This window comes from Equus caballus, chromosome 6 (genome assembly GCF_041296265.1).
Source record: "Equus caballus isolate H_3958 breed thoroughbred chromosome 6, TB-T2T, whole genome shotgun sequence".
Taxonomy (NCBI): domain Eukaryota; kingdom Metazoa; phylum Chordata; class Mammalia; order Perissodactyla; family Equidae; genus Equus; species Equus caballus.
In genome coordinates, this window is record NC_091689.1 from 79,550,462 (window position 1) to 79,573,016 (window position 22,555).

General features: G+C 42.0%; 3 pseudogenes; all 3 read left to right on the forward strand.

Moving 5' to 3' along the window:
* OR5BS6P (olfactory receptor family 5 subfamily BS member 6, pseudogene) lies at positions 273-1,169 on the forward strand (annotated as a pseudogene).
* Positions 8,005-8,805, forward strand: OR5BS1CP (olfactory receptor family 5 subfamily BS member 1C, pseudogene; annotated as a pseudogene).
* On the forward strand, positions 16,065-16,889 carry OR5BS1P (olfactory receptor family 5 subfamily BS member 1, pseudogene; annotated as a pseudogene).

Below are 22,555 nucleotides of genomic sequence, written 5' to 3' on the forward strand. Positions count from 1 at the left end.
AATAATCTCTGTTCTCTTTTCTTTCCTTTCTAGGGCTGATGCTCTACACTCTTCCTTCTCACCTTCTCCACCTTAGCCATTAGGTTACCGCCTGAGCTGGGAAGGGCTGAACAGGTCTGATACAGCAGGGTTGCCTCTGCTACATAATCTCTCCTGGATCAGCCCAGAAGCTTTGCTCCTAATTCCCCATCCCCACACATGCTTTGAGACTGATAACTCGTTTGAGCATTCTTGTCAGTCCTTGTCCCCCTGAGGGGAAACTTGAATGCTCCGTGGAAGCTGGCAACAGAACCACAGTCACTGCGTTTGTTCTCCTAGGACTATCCAACAACCCTCTGATCCAGGGAGTACTCTTCGTACTGTTCCTGGTGATCTACCTCCTGACCCTCACGGGGAACCTGCTGGTGCTGCTGGTGATCAGTACTGATTCCCATCTCCACTCTCCCATGTACTTCTTCCTGCGTCACCTCTCCTTCCTGGATGCTTTCTATTCCTCGATCATCGTGCCTAAACTGCTAGAGAATCTTCTTTCCAAGAAGAAGCCTATATCTCTCCTTGAGTGTTTCGCCCAGATCTCCTTGGTCATAATTTCTGGGGCCACTGAGGCTTGCCTCCTTGCAGTCATGGCCTATGACCGGTTCCAGGCTGTGTGCCACCCACTGTTGTACACGGCGGCTATGAACAGGAAGGTATGTACTGGCCTGGTGGGAGCCTCCTGGGCCATAGGAATGGGGACTGGCCTGGTTAACACCATCCTTCTGGCTCAGCACCACTTCTGTGGCCCCAACCTTGTCCACAGTTTCGCCTGCGAGCTCCCCCCAGTGCTCCTGTTGGCCTGTTCTGACCCCTACATTAGCATCGCCTCCATCTTTACTAGCATGATGGTCCTAGGCCTTGGCAACTTGGTCCTACTGCTGGGTTCCTACACTCTTATCATCACGACAGCCCTGGGGATCAACTCTGCTACGGGTCGGAACAAGATCTTCTCCACCTGCTCTTCTCATATTCTTGTGGTCACCATCTTTTATGGTTCTGGAGTTTTCAGGTATGTCATAATTTACTTCCCTAATATAAACGCAGGATATTCCTCACCCTAGTGGCGGTGGTCTATAGAACAGAGCATTGCAACGTCCCAGGAAAATAATTGTACTGAATTCAAAGGGCCTGGTTTCTAGTTCTGGCTCTGCTGTGCCCTAGCTAGCTGTGTGAATTATTAAAAAATTTATTTTCTTTATGAGCCTTCAATATCTAACTCTGAAAAATGAGCATAAATAAGCATAAATGAAGCATAAATGAGCATAAATGAAGTATTTCCTATTTTCATTAACCTATGATTTGGGAGTTCTCAAAAGGCAATCAGAGAGCTTTCAGAAGATTTTTATTCAATGCTAGACAAAAAAGTATAACGTCATCCTTAAAATAGATGCCATATTTCTCTCCTACAGGAAGAGGATGTATCTAAAGTGTATTTGTGTCATAACTATTTATTAGACACATACTATACAGCGGCTGCTTTACATGGTCAAGCTTAATTTTAGTGTGTATCGCACTACAAGAGAAACTCGCTAACCCCTTTTTCAGGTAAGATCTCTGACTTATAGGAATAACCAGATATTTTCTCAAAGGTCTCAGAACAAGCTAGTAATGGAGACATAGTATAAACCAAGTCTCACTGACTTCAAACCTTACACTCTTTCCTACCACGCTTCTCTCAAACATAAGCAGCTCTAGCTGATGCCTCCTCACAGCCTAGGACACAGAACAACTGATGGGCTGGGCTCTCTACTGGTGAGGTGAAGATGGAGTTGCACAAATTGCTCCATAGTTTTCTCACATGCTTGCTACGTGGAGAGAAGTTGGGGTGGGAAAGACTGATAAGGAATGGTCCAGGAGAGCTCACCTAAGACTTTAAACAAATCTTTTCGTCACCCTTTGTCTAAGTTTCCTCATATATAATAAGGAGACAATAAAATTTCTCCTACCTACTTCACAGAAATGTCAGGAGGGATAAATTAGATGATGAAGAATGACAGTAAAATAAATATCTTTTTTAAGCAAGCACACCAGAACCCACACAGAACATTCCAATGGTGACGGCACCACTGCAAAAACAAAAAACAAAAAACATAAAAGTAATGCTTCTTTGTGAAGTACTCCCAGTGACACTTAAACGATGCATCCAAAAATGTAATCTTACTATTTTGGATTCCTATCCTGTGCTCAACACATTTTTGTCTTCCACTTTATTCACCAAGCTTAGCTTCTTCATTAAGCCACAGAAAATGTACCTGAAAGGACTGATGTTTGTTCCACTAAGCATTATATAAATAATGTACTGTGATTCTGAGAGTAATTCCAGAGCCATAAATGTTGGGAACAATGACTTTATTGGACCAAGCATACAGTTTTGCAAGGGAATAATCATCACAAGATGAGAACATATTGTTGTATATATAGGGAAAAGGAGAGAGAAAAAATCCTGATATTATCGTCTTAACTATTAAGGAAAGATGCTTTGAAGACTATGAAATGGTACAGAAATGCATGAAACTACTATAAGTTCTATTCTAAGCCCCAGCACTTGATGTGCGGAAGGACTTTCTTTTTCCCATCATTTTCTGCATAAGATCCCTTTTGTTTGGAGGTGTTTCAAGCCAGAAATGACTGACTTCTCACTGATCATACTGCCATTTCTAGATGCTGTCACCAATGATAGATGACTCAGCTCTAAGGACCCTCTTTGCAGAGTTTCTGGGATGGGACCGACTGTGGCTGCCAGCACTATTGTGGCCATTGTCTTGAGCTCAGTTTACTCCTTTGTGCCATTCCCTTCAAGGTACATGACTCCAGCATCCGGCTCAGCCCTGGAGCAAGTGCTCTCCGTGCAGTACAGTGTGGTGACCCCATTGCTAAACCCCCTCATCTACAGTCTGAAGAACCAGGAGGTGAAGGCAGCTCTGAGGAGGATGCTGGCCAGGAAGCCCAGGCTTACCTTCTAACCCAGGCTCTACTGCCTCCACACAACTAGAGGAAAAGTTGTGGGAAGGTTGAAGAGTCAAGAAGAGCTACTATCACTCAGCTGTCTCAGCATTCATTCTTTTCCAAAACAGAAGCCCTAGCTCCCCTCACTCCAGTGTCCTCCCCTTGTCAAGCAAGATGGGAAAACCTCCACAGGGGAGCTGACACCCATCCACAGGGGGTTCAGTCACCACACAAGAAAATCTTCACAAAAATAGTATGAAGGATGCTCAAAATATTTAAAAAATAGAACTATCATATGATCTAGCAATTCCTCTTCTGGAAATACATCCAAAGGAAACAAAACACTAACTCAGAAAGCTATCTGCACCCCCATGTTCATAGCAGCATTATTTACAGTAGCCAAGACATGGACACAACTTAAGTGTTCATTGATACTTGAACAGATAAAGAAGTTGTGATATACACAATGGAGTGTGATTCATTCATAAAAGATAAGGAAGTCCCACCATTTGCAATAACATAGATGGACCCTGAAGGCATCATGCTAAGTGAAATAAGTCAGACAGAGAAAGACAAATACCGTATGATCTCACTTACATGTGGAATCTAAAAACTACAAAATTTTTTAAATTTTTAAAAACTGAACTCATAGATAAAGACATCAGACTTGTGGGTACCAGAGGCAGAGGGTGAGGAGAGGGAGAATTGGAGGAAGGTAGTCAAAAGGTACAAATTTCCAGTTATAAGATAAATAAGTGCTATGGATGTAATGGGCAACATAACGACTATGCTTTGTACTGCTGTACGATATATAGGAAAGTTGTTAAAAGAGTAAATCCTTAGAGTTCCCATCACAAGAGAATTTTTTTTCTTTTTTCTTTTCTTATTTCTCTTCTCTTCATCGCACCCATATGAGATGATGGATGTTAGCAAACCTACTGTGGCAATTATTTCACAATGTATGTAAATCAAACCATCATGCTGTACACCCTAAACTTATACAGTGATGTATGTCAATTATTTCTCAATAAAACTGGAGGAAAAAGAATACTTTCAATTTTTCAAAACAAGAAAGAAGTCTCGAATTTATTTGGAATCCTCTGCTTTCTCTGAGGAATAAACAAAACATTTCTGTGAGCCAAGATTAGCCTGTAGGCCATTAATTGTAATATCTTCAAAAACAGGCTACTACTTATACATAAATTACAGAACAAAAGGAAAAATGTATTTGATTCTGTAAACATTTCACAATAGCATATCACTTCTATATCTCTTTCACAGATCAAAAGCTATGCCCCACTTTCATTTCTACAACAAAAGTACCAGTTTTCTTCATTCTTGTTAATTGGAAAGAAGTATTCTTCCTGCTTTCAAAAACCTCTCTCTCCAACCAGGAGCTGGATTCCATCCACTTTTTTCCACAGAAATCTTATTTTAGCGAGTGCATCCTCTCTCACCTATATCTTCAACGACTCTCTCAACTCAGCATAAGTGTGCTACATCCAATCTCTCCCATCTGGAAAAACAGCAGCAGCCACTGTGCGCCCTGCCTGGATCCCAGGCACCGGATTCACTGTCACACTTTTTGAAAGAATGATCTTTATTTATTGCTCCAGGTTTTCTTTGCCTTTCAATTGTTTTTTTTTAATTTAGCTTTATTGGTGTTTAATTGACATATAAATGTCCTTTAATTCTTATTCAAATGCAGTGGGGCTCCTGTCCCCACTACTCTTTTAAAACCACTCTTATAGATGCACCAATAAATCCATTGATTTCTAAATCCAATAAACAACTTTTCTTTTGCTGCAAACCTTCACCCCCTGTACACTGTATATTGTTCATCAGTAGGCTGACATTTCAATTACTTTCCTTCAAAATTAGTACACAATGGATATATGTTAATCACAGAAAAGTAAAAAAACAGAAAAAAAAGAGTAGAAGTTTATAGCTATAGATTAGTGTTGTTTAAAACACCTACTTACAATTCTTGCTTCTTTTGTGTATCAAAATATATTTTGCGATATACTAAAGGTCCTGAAGTCCACCAAATGTCACAGTGCATTTCAGCCTAATTCATTGTCTGAACTAAGTTATAAAAGTAGCCAAAGATGACTAGGAATTACATCATTTGTATTAAATCCAGATCTACTTCTGACTTTGTGGTTCAAGCTGCTGTGAAAAATGTTTTCCCTGTTACCTTTCTCAGTTTGTACTGAGAGGATTTCCTTTTACCCTTCGTAGCTCAGAGAGCCCTGATGTATCTTCTCAAACACAATAAACATGCTCCTGAAGGCAAAAGAAAAAGTCTACTGCAAGCTTCTTTTTGATGCTGGGAAGTTGGAGGCACTTTGGGTTAGTTAGAAAATCTATTTTAGGAAGACAAAGGCTAAGCTGGTACAGAAGAGGTCCCAAAATACAAGGAATCAAACAAAATAAAAGATCATTTGTCTCTCAGGGCCAGAGATGTCTGGATGGCCCAGAGTGAAAGGCCCGAGTTCCTGCTATTCAGCTGTTTAGTGATTTCCTAGGGACTTACTCAATCAACAACCCTTCCACCCTCACCCACAGCAAAGACTGATAATCGCCCTCCAGTACCTGCCCTTCCCGTCTACCTTGCAGTAATAGAGCTTTCCCATATTTTAGACACATGACTCTTCATGTAATGTAGAAACCATATTTTTCATCCCCAAGTGGTCAAAGTTAGGCAACAGTCAAGGAGCTGATAATTGTTGAAGCTGGGTGACGGATACAGAGGGGTTATTACACTATTCTTTCAACTTCTGTCTATGCTTAAATTACCCACAATAAAAAATTTTTACCACAACTAAAATTTTGTTTTAGGGCTGGTCCAGTAGTGTGGTGGTTAAGCTCAAGCACTCTGCTTCGGCGCCCCAACATCACGGCTTCAGAGCCTGGTGGTAGACCTACACATCACTCATTGAGCCATGCTGTGGAGGCATCCCATACAAAGTACAGGAGGATTGGCACAGATGTTACCTCAGGGCCAGTTTCTTCAAGCAAAAAGGAGAGTATTTGCAGCAGATGTTAGCCCAGGGCTAGTCTTCCTCCAAAAAAAAAAAATTTGATTTAAAGTTTTTAATCTATTTGGATTTTATTTAAATGGCAATACATAAAGAATTCATTCTGGATGATGATAAATTTTTATTTTCTTCCTTTATCATTAAAATGTATTTAATATCTTTTGAAAATATCTTCAACATCTTTTTCATTTTTTATCTTTATCATTATCTTATTTTTATAATCAAGAATATGATTTAAAACATAAGAAAATGTGATGGAAGGGAAGGAGAGACAGTGGGGGAGAGGGAAGGAGACAGGGTGGGAAGGAGGAAGAAAAAGGGAACATTCCAAGCTTCAGAAGTAGGAAACTTTAGAACTCTGTATTTTTATCTTTAGAAATTATTGGCCACACTGGGGCTCCTCTTGTATGATGCAACCCACTGCAACAAGAGTCATACAGGGGAGGAATACTTAGCCCTGGAGAACTCATTCAGACTCAGAGCAGGCCTCCTGCTTAAGGGCTCTCCAGGGACCTCTCTCACTCTCCAAGGTCTACACCTGAGATCAAGTCCCTCTGCCCATCGTTATTTGGAAGGCAGAGTCAAGAAGACTTCCCCTTGGACAGGAACACTATAGAGATATTTCCTTGCCCAGAAGTTCCACCCCCGCATCTTCTAAAGGAAGGACAAAGTTGAGGAAAGCCCACAGAGCCCTAACCATATCTGTGGCTTTTGCCCCAGAGTTGGAAAGGATGCCATTCAGATATCCTCCACTGAGAGCATCTCTTGTTGGCCTAGGGAGTCCAAGTAAAGACAAATCTCCTTCTCATTTAAACCCGTCTTCCCCTGAACTACCCACTCTTGGAACTTGTGAGTGCACAAGCCATGAATAGAGATCAGGTTCTCTTATATCATCTTCCTGAGTTACCCATCAAGGAGAAGTGAGGGTGACCACTTTACCTTCCTCTGGTCTAGGCTAAACCCTATAACTGTCCATTTTACCAGGTGGCCTAGGTGTTTTTTGATCGCTCCAATTTAATTTTTAGTTTGGCTATTTCCATCCTTTTGATACACAGATGATAGTCCAGGTTCAAATTGGCTTTATCCAAATACACTGATACCAACTCAGAGAACAGCACAGTCTTCATTGACTCTCATGTTACTGAGATTACAGAGCCAACAGTAGATGTTATAGATTCTCAGAAACCATGGAAGGGAAAGGCCTTGGAGTAACTGAAGTGCACAGCACTCACCTCCTTTGTGAAGTCTTCCTCCCATCCGCATTCCATGAAACCAGCACATTGCGTGCCGCTTCTGCTTGAGGTAACACAGAAGAAGAAAGTGGGCTTCTGTTTACTACCAGAGCTACCCAAGGAAAGCTGGCCTCCAATCTTTAGAATGTCTAAGCTGGAAGGGATTGGAGAAATCATCTAGTTTTCCCTGATTGGTTTTGGGTTTTTCTAAATGAGAAACTCAAGTCACTTCCTCACAAACTTACAGTGGCAGAGAAAGATCTTGCAACATCAGCAGGGGTCACAATACCTCTATCAATCACTCAAACATTCATGATGTCCGTAAGCCAGATGGCCAGCTAGAATGACTATTGCTAATTCACTAGACCAATCAGCCCTTCTGTGGTTTGAGCTCAGTTCCTTTTGGAAGTGGAGAACAGCACTTCTCAGTGCTCTAGAGTCTGTTCCCAACTTCCTTCTCTTCCTTCTCCAGTCTGAATAATCTCTGTTCTCTTTTCTTTCCTTTCTAGGGCTGATGCTCTACACTCTTCCTTCTCACCTTCTACAGCTTGGCAAATAGGTTTCTGCCCTGAGACTGGAAGGGCTGAACAGGTCTGATATGGCAGGGTTGCCTCTGCTACATAATCTGTCCTGGGTCAGCCCAGAAGCTTTGCTCCTAATGCCTCACCCCAAGGTGTGCTCTGAGACTCATAACACATTTGAGCATTCTTGTCAGTCCTTGTCCCCCTGAGGGGAAACTTGAATGCTCCATGGAAGCTGGCAACAGAACCACAGTCACTGCGTTTGTTCTCCTAGGACTATCCAACAACCCTCTGATCCAGGGAGTACTCTTCGTACTGTTCCTGGTGATCTACCTCCTGACCCTCACGGGGAACCTGCTGGTGCTGCTGGTGATCAGTACTGATTCCCATCTCCACTCTCCCATGTACTTCTTCCTGCGTCACCTCTCCTTCCTGGATGTTTTCTATTCCTCGATCATCGTGCCTAAACTGCTAGAGAACCTTCTTTCCAAAAAGAAGACAATATCTCTCTTTGAGTGTTTCACTCAGATTTCCTTGGTCATAATTTCTGGGGCCACTGAGGCTTGCCTCCTTGCAGTCATGGCCTATGACCGGTTCCAGGCTGTGTGCCACCCACTGTTGTACATGGTGGCTATGAACAGGAAGGTATGTACTGGCCTGCTGGGAGCCTCCTGGGCCATAGGAATTGGGACTGGCTTAGTTGACACTATCTTTCTGGCTCAGCAGCATTTCTGTGGCCCCAACCTTGTCCACAGTTTTGCCTGCGAAGCTCCCCCAGTGCGCCTGTTGGCCTGTTCTGACCCCTACATTAGCATCGCCTCCATCTTTACCACCATGGTGGTCCTAGGCCTTGGAAATTTTGTCCTGCTGCTGGGTTCCTACACCCGTATCATCACGACAGCCCTGGGGATCAACTCTGCTACGGGTCGGAACAAGATCTTCTCAAACTGCTCTTCTCATATTCTTGTGGTCACCATCTTTTATGGTTCTGGAATTTTCAGGTATGTCATACTACACTCCCCTATTATAAATGTAGGATATTCCTCACCCTAGTGGCGTTAGTCTATAGAACAGAGCATTGCAAAGTCCCAGGAAAATAATCGTACTGGAATTCAGAGGGCCTGCGTTCTAGTTCTGACTCTGCTGTGCACTAGCTTTGTGAATTATTAAAAAATCTATTTTCTTTATGCGCCTTCAATATCTAACTCTGAAAAATGAGCATAAATAAGCATAAATGAAGCATAAATGAGCATAAATGAAGTATTTCCTATTTTCATTCACCTATGATTTGGGAGTTCTCAAAAGGCAATCAGAGAGCTTTCAGAAGATTTTTATTCAATGCTAGACAAAAAAATATAAAATGTCATCCTTAAAACAGATGCCATATTTCTTTCCTGTTGGAAGAGGATGTATCCAAAGCATATTTGTGTCATAACTATTTATTAGACACATACTATACAGCGGCTGCTTTACATGGTCAAGCTTAATTTTAGTGTGTATCGCACTGCAAGAGAAACTTGCTAACCCCTTTTTCAGGTAAGATCTCTGACTTATAGGAATAACCAGGTATTTTCTCAAAGGTCCCAGAACAAGCTAGTAATGGAGACATAGTATAAACCAAGTCTCACTGACTTCAAACCTTACACTCTTTCCTACCACGCTTCTCTCAAACATAAGCAGCTCTAGCTGATGCCTCCTCACAGCCTAGGACACAGAACAACTGATGGGCTGGGCTCTCTACTGGTGAGGTGAAGATGGAGTTGCACAAATTGCTCCATAGTTTTCTCACATGCTTGTTACTTGGAGAGAAGTTGGGGTGGGAAAGACTGATAAGGAATGGTCCAGGAGAGCTCACCTAAGACTTTAAACAAATCTTTTCGTCACCCTTTGTCTGAGTTTCCTCATATATAATAAGGAGACAATAAAATTTCTCCTACCTACTTCACAGAAATGTCAGGAGGGATAAATTAGATGATGAAGAATGACAGTAAAATAAATATCTTTTTTAAGCAAGCACACCAGAACCCACACAGAACATTCCAATGGTGACGGCACCAACAAACAAAAAGCAAATACAAAGTAAAAGTAATGCTTCTTTGTGAAGTACTCCCAGTGACACTTAACAACATGCATCCAAAACTTATTCTTATTATTTTAGATTCGTTTCATGTGTTCCATACACTTTCATTTCCACTTTATTTACCAAGCTTGACTTCTTTTAAAGACCAAAGAAAATGCACCTGAAATGACGAATGTTTGTTCCACTAAGCATTATAATAATAAGGTGCTGTGATTCTGAGAGTAATTCCAGTCATAAATGTTGGGAACAATGACTTTATTGGACTAAGCATACAATTTTGCAAGGAATAATCATCACAAGATGAGAACAAATAGTTGTATATATAGGGAAAAGAAGAGAGAAAACCCTCATATTATCATCTTAGCCTACAAGGAAAGATGCTATTATTAGCTCTATTCTAACCTGTAGCACTTGATGTGCGGAAGGACTTTCTCTTTCCCATCATTTTCTGCATAAGATCACTCATATTTGGAGGTGTTTCAAGGCAGAAGTGATTGACTTCTCACTGATCATACTGTCATTTCTAGATGCTGTTACCAGTGATAGATGACTCAGCTCTAAGAACCCTCTTTGCAGAGTTTCTGGGATGGGACCGACCGTGGCTGCCAGCACTATTGTGGCCATTGTCTTGAGCTCAGTTTACTCCTTTGTGCCATTCCCTTCAAGGTACATGACTCCAGCATCCGGCTCAGCCTTGGAACACGTGCTCTCCGTGCAGTACAGTGTGGTGACCCCATTGCTAAACCCCCTCATCTACAGTCTGAAGAACCAGGAGGTGAAGGCAGCTCTGAGGAGGATGCTGGCCAGGAAACCCAGGCTTACCTTCTAACCCAGGCTCTACTGCCTCCACACAACTAGAGGAAAAGTTGTGGGAAGGAAGAGGAGGCGAGAAGCACTATCATCACTCAGCTGTCTCAGCATTCTTTCATTCCAAAACAGAAGGGTTAGTTCCTCTGACCCCAAAGTCCTTCCCAAGTCAAATGAGATGGGAAAACCTCCACAGAGGGGATGACACCCATCCACAGGGGGTCCAGTCACCACACAAGAAAATCTTCACAAAAATAGTATGAAGCATCTCAAAAATTAAAAAATAGAACTATCATATGATCTGGCAATTCCACTTCTGGGAATATATCCAAAGGAAACGACAACACTAACTCAAAAAGCTATCTGCACCCCCCATGTTCATAGCAGCATTATTTACAGTAGCTAAGACATGGAAACAATTTAAGTATTCATTGATGATTGAAAAGATAAAGAAGTTGTGATATACACAATGGAGTGTGATTCGCTCATTACAAAATGAGGAAATCCTACCATTTGCAACAACGTAGATGGACCCTGAAGGCATTATGCCAAGTGAAATAAGTCAGACAGAGAAAGACAAATATTGTATGATCTCACTTACATGTGGAATCTAAAAACTTAATTTTTAAAAAATAAACTCATAGAAAAAGAGATCAGACTTGTGGGTACCAGAAGCGGAGGGTGAGGAGAGGGAAAATTGGAGGAAGGTAGTCAAAAGGTACAAATTTCCAGTTATAAGATAAATAAGTGCTATGGATGTAATGGGCAACATAACGACTATGCTTCGTACTGCTGTACAATATGTAGGAAAGTTGTTAAAAGAGTAAATCCTTAGAGTTCCCATCACAAGAGAATTTTTTTCCTTTTTCTTTTCTTACTTCTCTTCTTTTCATTATATCTATATGAGATGATGGATGTTAGCAAACCTACTGTAGCAATTATTTCACAATGTATGTAAATCAAACCATCATGCTGTACTCCTTAAACTTATACAGTGATGTATGTCAATTATTTCTCAAAAAAACTGGGAGAAAAAAGAATACTTTCAATTTTTCAAAACAAGACAGAAGTCTCGAATTTATTTGGAGTCCTCTACTTTCTCCGAGGAATAAACAAAACATTTCTGTGAGCAAAGATTGGCCTGTGGGTCACTAATTGTGATATCTGCAAAAACATGCTACTACTACTTATATATAAGTTATAGAACAAAAGGAAAAATGTATTTGATTCTGTAAACATTTCACAATAGCATATCACTTCTATATCTCTTTCACAGATCAAATCCATACCTCTGTCTTCATTTCTGCAACAAAAGTACCAGTTTTCTTACTTCTTGCTAACTGGAAAATAGTATTCTCCTTCCTTTCAAAGACCTATCTCTCCAGTCAGGAGCTGAATTCCATCCACTTTTTTCCTCAGAAATCTTATTTTATCATGTGTGTCCTCTCTCATCTAATATCTTCAACGACTCTCTCAACTCAGCATAAGTGTGCTACATCCAATCTTTCCCATCTGGAAAAACAGCAGCAGCCACTGTGCGCCCTGCCTGGATCCCAGGCACCAGATTCACTGTCACACATTTTGAAAGAATGATCCTTATTTATTTCTCCAGGTTTTCTTTGCCTTTCAATTGTTTTTTTTTAATTTAGCTTTATTGGTGTTTAATTGACACATAAATGTCCTTTAATTCTTATTCAAATGCAGTGGGGCTCCTGTCCCCACTACTCTTTTAAAACCACTCTTATAGATGCACCGATGAACCCGTTGATTGCTAAATCCAATGAACAACTTTTACTTTGCCGCAAACCTTCACCCCCTGTACACTGTATATTGTTCATCAATAGGCTGACATTTCAATTACCTTCCTTCAAAATTAGTATACAATGGATATATGTTAATCACAGAAAAAATAAGAAAATAAAGGAAAAGAGTAGAAGCTTGTAGCTGTAGATTAGTTATGTTTAAAATGCCTGCTTGAAAGTCTTGCTTCTTTGGCATACCAAAATATATTTTGTGATGTACTGAAGGTCCTGAAGCCCACCAAATGTCACAGTGCATTTCAGCGTAACTCACTGTCTGAATTAAGTTATAAAAGTAGCCAAATTGACTAGGAATTGTGTCATTTGTATTAAATCCAGATCTACTTCTGAGTTTGTGGTTCATGCTGCTGTGAAAATGTTTTCCCTGTTACCTTTCTCAGTTTGTACTGAGAGGATTTCCTTTTACCCTCCGTAGCTCAGAGAGCCCTGACGTATCATCTCTAACACAATAAACATGCTCCTGAAGGCAAAAGAAAAAGTCTATTGCAAGTTTCTTTTTGGTGGTGGGAAGTTGGAAGCAATTTGGGTTAGTTAGAAAATTTATTTTAGGATGATAAAAGCTAAGCTGGTGCAGAAGAGCTCCCAAAATACAAGGAATCAAACAAAATAAAAGATCATTTGTCTCTCAGGGCCAGAGATGTCTGGATGGCCCAGAGTGAAAGGCCCGAGTTCCTGCTATTCAGCTGCTTAGTGATTTCCTAGAGACTTACTCAATCAACAACCCTTCCACCCTCGCCCACGGCAAAGACTGATAATCGCCCTCCAGTACCTGCCCTTCCCGTCTACCTTGCAGTAATAGAGCTTTCCCACGTTTTAGAGACATGACTCTCCATATAATGTAGAGACCACGTTTTTCATCCCGAAGTGGTCAAAGCTGGGCAACAGTCAAGGAGCTGGTAATTGTTGGAAGCTGGGTGACAGATACAGAGGGATTATTGCACTATTCTTTCTGCTTCTGTATGTGTTTAAATTTGCCCACAATAAAGAGTTTTTACCACAATTAAAATCTTTTTTTTTTTTTTTTTTTTTTGTGGAAGATTAGCCCTGAGCTAACATCTGCTGCCAGTCCTCCTCTTTTTGCTGAGGAAGACTGGCCCTGAGCTAACATCCATGCCTGTCCTCCTCTCCTTCATACATGGGACGCCTACCACAGCATGGCTTGCCAAGCAGTGCCATGTCCGCACCCGGGATCTGACCTGGTGAACCCCGAGCCACCAAAGTGGAACACGTGCACTTAACTGCTTCACCACCAGGCTGGCCCTTACAATCTTTTTTTTAAGTTTTTAATCTACTTGGACTTTATTTAAATTGCAACAAATACAAGAATTCATTTTAGATAACATGATAAAATTTTGTTCTCTTTTATTATCTTTAAAATATCTTTAGGGGCCAGCCCTGTGGCCAAGTGGTTAAGTTCCCTCAGTCTGCTTTGGAGGAATGGGGTTTGCCTATTTGGATCCTGCACACGGACATACACACTGCTCATCAAGCCACGCTGTGGCCACATCCCACATAGAAGAACTGGAATGACTTACGACTAGGATGTACAACTATAAACTGGGGCTTTGGAGAAGACAAAAAAAAAAAGAGGAAGATTGGCAACAGATGTTAGTTCAGAGCCAATCTTCCTTACCAAAAAACATTAAAAAAAAAAAAAACAAGAAAGTCCAGTTGTCATCAAATATTATTTTTTAAAATCTTTAATTTCTTTCAAAATATCTTCAATATCATTTTCCATTTTTATATTTTATCATTATCTTATTTTCATAATCATAAATATTACTTAAAACATAAGAAAATGGGAAGGAAGGGAAGAACAGACAGAGGGAGAGAGGGAAGGAGGGAGGGAGGCAGGATAGAAAGAAGGAAGGAAAAGAGGAAATTCCAAGCCTTAGAACTAGGAAATCTTAGAACTCTATATTTTTATCTTTAGAAATTATTGGCCACCTTAGGACCTTTCTTGTATGATGCAACCCACTGAAACAAGAGTGACACAGGGGAAGAATACTTAGCCCTGGAGAACTCATTCAGACTCAGAGCAGGCCTCCTGCTTAAGGGACCTCCAGGGACATGTCTCACTCTCCAAGGTCTACACCTGAGATCAAGTCCCTCTGCCCATCGTTACGTGGAAGGCAGAGCCAAGAAGACTTCTCCTTGGACAGAAACACTATAGGGATATTTCCTTGCCCAGAAGTTCCACCCCTACATCTTCTAAAGGAAGGACAAAGTTGAAGAAAGCCCACAGAGCCCTAGATATAATTGTGGCTTTTGCCCCAGTGTTGGAAAGGATGCCATTCAGATATCCTCCAGCGAGAGCATCTCTTGTTGGCCTAGGGAGACCACGTAAAGACAATTTCCTTCTTATTCAAGTCCATCATCTCCTAACTATCCACCCTGGAAACCCGCAAGTATACAAGCCATGAACAGAGATCAGGTCCTCATTTATCATCTTCCTGAGTTGCCCATCAAGGAAGAGGGAGGGGTGACCACTTTACCTTCCTCTGGTCTAGACTAGAGGAAGCCTAGAGTAGAGGTCTAGACTAGACTAGAATAGACCTATAACTGCCCATTTTAACATGTGTCCTAGGTGTGTTTTTATCTCTCCTCTTTTTTTTTATTTTGACAGTTGTCATCCTTGTGATAAACAGATGATAGTGCAGGTTAAAATTGGCTTTATCCAAATATACCGTTACCAACTCAGAGAATAGCACAGTCTTCATGGACTCTCGTGTTACTGAGATTACAGTGCCAACAGTAGATGTTACAGATTCACGGAAACCGTGGGATGGAAAGGCCTTGGAGTAACTGAAGTGCACAGCACTCACCTCCTTTGTGAAGGCTTCCTCCATGAAAAAAACCCGCCTTCCATGAAATCAGCACACTGATTGCATGCCACTTCGGCTTGAGATAACACAGAAGGGGAAAGGGGGCTTCTATGTACTACCAGAGCTACCCGAGGAAAACTCGCCCCCAATCTTTAGAATGTCTGAGCTGGAACCGATTGAGGAAACCATCTAGTTTTCCCTGATTGGTTTTGGGTGATTTTAAATGAGAAACTCAAGTGACTTCCTCACGCACTTACAGTGGCAGAGAAAGGTCTTGCAACATCAGCAGGGGTCACAATACCTCTATCAATCACTCAAATATTCATGATGTCTGTAAGCCAGATGGTCAGCTAGAATGTCTATTGCTAATTCACTATACCAGTCAGCCCTCCTGCGATTTGAGCTCAGTTCCTTTTGGAACTGGACAACGGCACTTCTCAGTGCTTTGGAGTGTGTACCAAACTTCTTTCCTTTCCTTCTCCAGTCTGAATCTATGTTCTCTTCTCTTTCTTTTCTAGGGCTGATGCTCTACACTCTTCCTTCTCACCTTATCCAGCTTGGCAAATAAGTTACTGCCCGAGCTTGAAGAGCTGAACAGGTCTGATACGGCAGGGTCGCCTCTGCTACATAATCTGTCCTGGGTCAGCCCAGAAGCTTTGCTCCTAATGCCTCACCCCAAGGTGTGCTCTGAGACTCATAACACATTTGAGCATTCTTGTCAGTCCTTGTCCCCCTGAGGGGAAACTTGAATGCTCCATGGAAGCTGGCAACAGAACCACAGTCACTGCGTTTGTTCTCCTAGGACTATCCAACAACCCTCTGATCCAGGGAGTACTCTTCGTACTGTTCCTGGTGATCTACCTCCTGACCCTCACGGGGAACCTGCTGGTGCTACTGGTGATCAGTACTGATTCCCATCTCCACTCTCCCATGTGCTTCTTCCTGCGTCACCTCTCCTTCCTGGATGCTTTCTATTCCTCGATCATCGTGCCTAAACTGCTAGAGAACCTTCTTTCCAAAAAGAAGACAATATCTCTCCTTGAGTGTTTCACTCAGATTTCCTTGGTCATACTTTCTGGGGCTGCTGAAGCTTGCCTCCTTGCAGTCATGGCCTATGACCGGTTCCAGGCTGTGTGCCACCCACTGCTGTACATAGTGGCTATGAACAGAAAGGTATGTACTGGCCTGGTGGGAGCCTCCTGGGCCATAGGAATGGGGACTGGCCTGGTTAACACCATCCTTCTGGCTCAGCAGCATTTCTGTGGCCCCAACCTTGTCCACAGTTTTGCCTGTGAGCTCCCCCCAGTGCTCCCGTTGGCCTGTTCTGACCCCCACATTAGTATCGCCACCATCCTGACCACCATGGTGGTTCTGGGCCTTGGCACCTTTGTCCTATCGCTGGGTTCCTATACCCGTATCATCACAACAGCCCTGAGGATCAACTCTGCCACGGGTCGAAGCAAGATCTTCTCCACCTGCTCTTCTCATTTTCTTGTTGTCACCATCTTTTATGGTTCAGGCGTTTTCAGGTATGTCACACTACACCTCCTGAATGTAAATTTAGTATCTTCCTTGCCCTAAAGTGGCCTTGGTCTATAGAACAAGGCATTGCAAATCCCAGGAAAATAATTGTACTGAATTCAGAAGGCCTGGGTTCTAGTTCTGGCTCTGGTGTGGACTATCTTGTGAATTATAAGAAATCCATTTTCTTTCTGAGGTGTCAGTATTTAACTCTGAATAACGACCTATACAAGGACTAATGATTTTCCCACTTTCATTAATCTGTGATTTGGGAGTCCTTGAAAGGATATCAGAGAGTTTCAGTAGATTTTTATTCAGTGCTAGACAAAAAAATAAAACATATCATCCTTAAAATAGATGCCATCTTTCCTTCCTACTGGAAGAGGATGTATCCAAAGTTTATTTGTGTTATGACTATTTATTAGACAGCTACTATACAGCAGCTGCTTTACATGGTCAAGCTCAGTTGAATGTATCACACCACAAGAGAAACTTGCTAACTCCATTTTCAGGTAAGAAACCTGAGTTACAGGAGTAACCAGGTATTTTCTCAAAGGTCCCAGAACAAGCTAGTAGTGGAGCCATAATATAAACGAAGTCTCACTGACTTCAAACCTTATGCTCTTTCCTACCATGCTTCTCTCATTCATAAGCAGCTCTAGCTGATGCCTCCTCACAGCCTAGGACACAGAATAACTGATGGGCTGGGCTCTCTACTGGTGAGGTGGAGATGGAGTTGCACAAATTGCCCCATAGTTTTCTCACATGCTTGTTACATAGAGAGAAGTTGGGGTGGGAAAGAATGATAAGGAATGGTCCAGGAGAGCTCACCTGAGCATGTGAACAAATCTCTTCATCTCTCTCTGTCTTAGTTTCCACATACGCCATAGGGAACAATAAGATTTCTCTTACCTACTTCACAGAAATCTTAGGAGGGTAAATTAGGTGATGAAGAATGACAGTAAAATAAATATCTTGTTTAATCAAGCACACCAGAACCCACAAACAACATTCCAATGATGATGACACCATTGCACAAAAGAAATAGTAATGTGTCTTTGGGAAATACTCCTAGTGACACTTAAGAAGATGCATCCAAAAACTTAATCTTATTATTTTGGATTCACATCCTGTGCTTAACACATTTTTATCTTCCAATTAACACATTTTTATCTCTCTCTTCATTTACCAAGCTTGGCTTCTTTTCTGATCAAAGAAACTGCACCTAAAAGGACTAATGTTTGTTCCACTAAGCCTTATAAAAATAATGTGTTGTGATTCTGAGGGTAATTCCAGAGCCATAAATTTTGGGAACAATGACATTCTTGGACTAAGCATACAGCTTTGCAAGGAATAATCATCACAAGATGAAAACATATATTTGTATATATAAGGAAAAGAAGAGAAAAAATCCTCACATTATTGTCATAGCTATTAAGGAAAGAGGCTTTCAAGAGTATGAATTGCTACAGAAATGCATGAAGCTATTATTAGTTCTATTCTAACCTGCAGCAGCTCATATGCTGCCGAATCCCCTTTTTCCTCAGGGCAGCTCCTATCACGTTCTGCATAAGATCACTCATGTTTGAAGGCGTTTGAAGGCGGAAACAACTGGCTTCTCGCCAATCAAACAGTCATTTCTAGATGCTGCTACCAGTGATAGTCAACTCAGCTCTGAGGACCCTCTTTGCAGAGTCTCTGGGATGGGATGGACCGTGGCTGTCAACAGCATTGTGACCATTATCCTGAGCTCAGTTTACTCCTTTGTGCCATTCCCTTCAAGGTACATGACTCCAGCATCCGGCTCAGCCCTGGAGCAAGTGCTCTCCGTGCAGTACAGTGTGGTGACCCCATTGCTAAACCCCCTCATCTACAGTCTGAAGAACCAGGAGGTGAAGGCAGCTCTGAGGAGGATGCTGGCCAGGAAGCCCAGGCTTACCTTCTAACCCAGGCTCCATTGTTTCCGCATAACAGGAGGAAAAGCTGTGGGAAGGAAGAGGAGGCGAGAAGCGCTATCATCACTCAGCTGTCTCAGCATTCATTCTTTTCCAAAACAGAAGCCCTAGCTCCCCTGACTCCAGTGTCCTCCCCTTGTCAAGCAAGATGGGAAAACCTCCACAGGGGAGCTGACACCCATCCACAGGGGGTCCAGTCACCACACAAGAAAATCTTCACAAAAACAGTATGAAAGATCCTCAAAAAATTAAAAACTGGAACTATCATATGATCCAGCAATCCCACTTCTGGGAATATATCCAAAGGAAATGAAACAATAACTCAAAAAGTATCTGCACCCCCATGTTCATAGCAGCATTATTTACAGTAGCCGAGACATGGACACAACCTAAGTGTCCATCGATGGATGAATAGATAAAGAAGTTGCAGCACAAATATAAAATGGAATATCAGGGGCTGGCCCGGTGGCCTAGCGGTTAAGTTCTCACATTCCACTTCTCAGGGGTCTGAGGTTCGCCGGTTCGGACCCCAGGTGCGGACATGGCACCGCTTGGCACGCCATGCTGTGGTAGGCGTCCCACGTATAAAGCAGAGGAAGATGGGCACGGATGTTAGCTCAGGGCCAGGCTTCCTCAGCAAAAAGAGGAGGACTGGCAGTAGTTAGCTCAGGGCTAATCTTCCTCAAAAAAAAAAAAAAATGGAATATCATTCATCCATAAACATGAGGAAATCCTACCATTTGCAACAACATGGATGAATCTTGAAGTGAAGTGTGGAAGAATGCTGAGTGAAGTAAGTCAGACAGAGGAAGACAAATACTGTATAATCTCACTTACATGTGGAATCTAAAAAAAAATTAAAATTTTTTAAAAATACACTCATAGAAAAAGAGATCAGACTTGTTGTCACTAGAGGAGAGGGTGGTGGAAGGGAGAATTGGAGGAAGGTGGTCAAAATGTACAAAATTCCAGTTATAAGGTAAATAAATACTAGGGATGTAATGTACAACGTGATGGCTATAGTTAACACTGCTGTATGATATATAGGAAAGTTGTCAAGAGAGTAAATCCTGAGCTCTCATCACAAGGTGACATTTTTTTTTTCTTCTTTGTTTTTTTCCCATTTCTTTTTTTCCTTTTCTTTTAAAGATTGGCACCTGAGCTAACATCTGTTGCCAATCTGTTTTTTTCCTTCTTCTTCTCCCCAAAGCCCCCCAGTACATAGTTGTATATTCTGGTTGTAGGTCCTTCTGGTTGTGCCATATAGGACACCACCTCAGCATGGCCTGATGAGTGGTGCCATGTCCATGCCCAGGATCCAAACTGGTGAAAACCTGGGCAGCCGAAGCAGAGCGCGCAAACTTAACCACTCAGCCACAGGACCGGCCCCCTCTTCTTTGTTTTTTTAATACTGTATCTATATGGATGATGGATGTTGGCTGAAACTATTGTGATAATCATTTCATAACATATGTAAATCAAACCGTATTGCTGTATACCTTAAACTTATACAGCAATGTATGTCAATTGTTTCTCAATAAAACTGGGGGGAAAAAAGAACAGAAAATCCCCATGGCTTCACTGGCCATTTCTACTGCTATTGCTCTTTCCTCTCACTTCTGGTCCTTTCTTCCCCTACCTTTTCTGCCTCTCCCTCTCTTTCACTTCTGTCTGTGCACAAAGTGTAAATCAAGCTATTCAACCACTATCAAATATCCCACTGCATTCTGGGAGAACCCCGTGATGGTACTGTGAGACCCAGCTCCTCCTTTGCTCCCATCCCAAAAAAATCCCTGGCAAGATATGCAGCTTCATAATTTAGAAAGAAATGAACTGAAATAAATGTATCTCCCTTGTCTTTGTTCATATCAAGCAACACCTAAAGTAGAGCATAGCAAATAGTAAATCCTCAGTAACTATTTGTTGACAGATTAAGGAATGAATGAAGAAACAAATGATGGATCTATCTGAAGAGTTCTTTCTCTTACTTGATTCTAGGAAATGGGAGGAGGTGGCTGTGCTCCTCTGAAATATAAGTCTTGAGAGTAAAATCCCTGTCAAATATCTTCTGTATCCCCAGTGCCTAGTATAGTCCAGTCACCTGATAGGCTCTCAATTACTGTGAAAAAAAATGAGTGAATGAGAGAGAAGGGACAGTGAAAGAAGAAACATATGAAAAGGAACATTTAATTTTATGCGTTAAAATTCCTGCCTTCATAACAACGCAGATGTCAGAGGAAAGTAGCATGGAGGAGAAATCAGGACAGAAAGAGAGAAAGAGAGTCCATATTGTTGGGCTCCGTGCTGAGTGCTCCTCACACAGAACTCCATGAATGTGTGCACTCTGACTCCCCTGCCTCCCCACCACCCACCTTAGCCTGGACCACTTCAGAACCCTGCCTGGTTCAAGACTTGCTCCAGGTCTAGAGGGGGAGAAGAAGTTGGAGAGAGTAGAACAAAGGCTCAGCTGCCATCTTATCTCCCATTCAGCTCTCAAGAAAGCTCTCAGGAAAAGAACAGAAGCAATTGCCTGTCTTGTTTTTATCCAAAGACCAAGAGGGCTGATCAGTCAAGATGAATTCTATGCCAGCTTCCTGGCTTCTCTCTGTTCTTGTCTTCTGACCTTCAGGCTAAGATCCTCTCTGAAAACAAATTTATTGTCAGTTTCCTTCAACAAAGTCCTCTGAAGATTATGGCCTCATATATTGTACACACACAGGTGAAATTTCCTGATCTTCTCTGTAACGTGAAGGCCAGGGTTATGGGGTTGAGAAAAACAGTCCCAGCTTTAGTTGCATTTCTGCTCTGGCCACTTGGTGGAGCTGGTCCCTTATATTTTCCAGAGCATGTGCCTTCCTGAGGGTGTAACTGAGGCAGGGTAATAAGTAAGAAGTAGATGTGTGAGATCAGCGGGAGGAATGGCCATCCAACCGTGCCCTGCCACACACACCCCCATACACAGGAGTTACTCCTAAAACCCTGTAGAATTGGGGAAAAGACTTCTGAGAAAGAGTTTGTTTTCGTTAAGGGTAGGGGAGAAGTGACCTCTCCACCCCTTGCCTGGCCCTATAGGTCCCTAAATAGACCATAGAGCCTTCATTTGGGAGCTGGTCTCTTCATTGGGTGCTGAAACAAGAGAAGCATTGTCTGACTGCCTAAAGCCCCAGCAGGTATAGGGAGTGGAAGGAGTGTAATCAGCCTTACTAGACATCTTAGGAAGGCAGGAAGAAGAAGAATACAGGAATTAGAAGATAAATCAGCTAATTCAGAAATAGAGCAATTTAAATTGGAGTTTTGGAATGCTGGATTGTCAAAGCAAGAAGAGATTTCATAAAAACCACCTAGACCAAAACCCTCATTTTAAGATTGGGAAACTGAGGCACAGAGGATGAAGATGACTTGCCCAGGTTCAGACCATCACTGAGCAGCAGAAAAAGACTTTAGTACTTAAATTTCCTGAGTCTCCTTTTTTCACATTTCTCTTAATCATTAGAATAAGTAAGGTTCTGGAAACATCCTCCTTAAAAACAAGTGAAGCATGATCCAGGGTAAAGGGTGCAGGGTGCAGGTGTCCAGAGTCTTCAGTTGCTGAGCTAACTGTAAGGGTCCTCTGTTCTTGTCTCTGGCTTCCAGAGAGAGTTCTTCTCACAGCTCTTTATGAAGGGTATTCCTTTACCCTGAACCCCCTCAAGTCACCCATTTCAGATTCTTGGAGCCGCTTTGTGTCCTTTGCCCACTCCACATCTCCACCTGTCAAAATCCCACCCACAT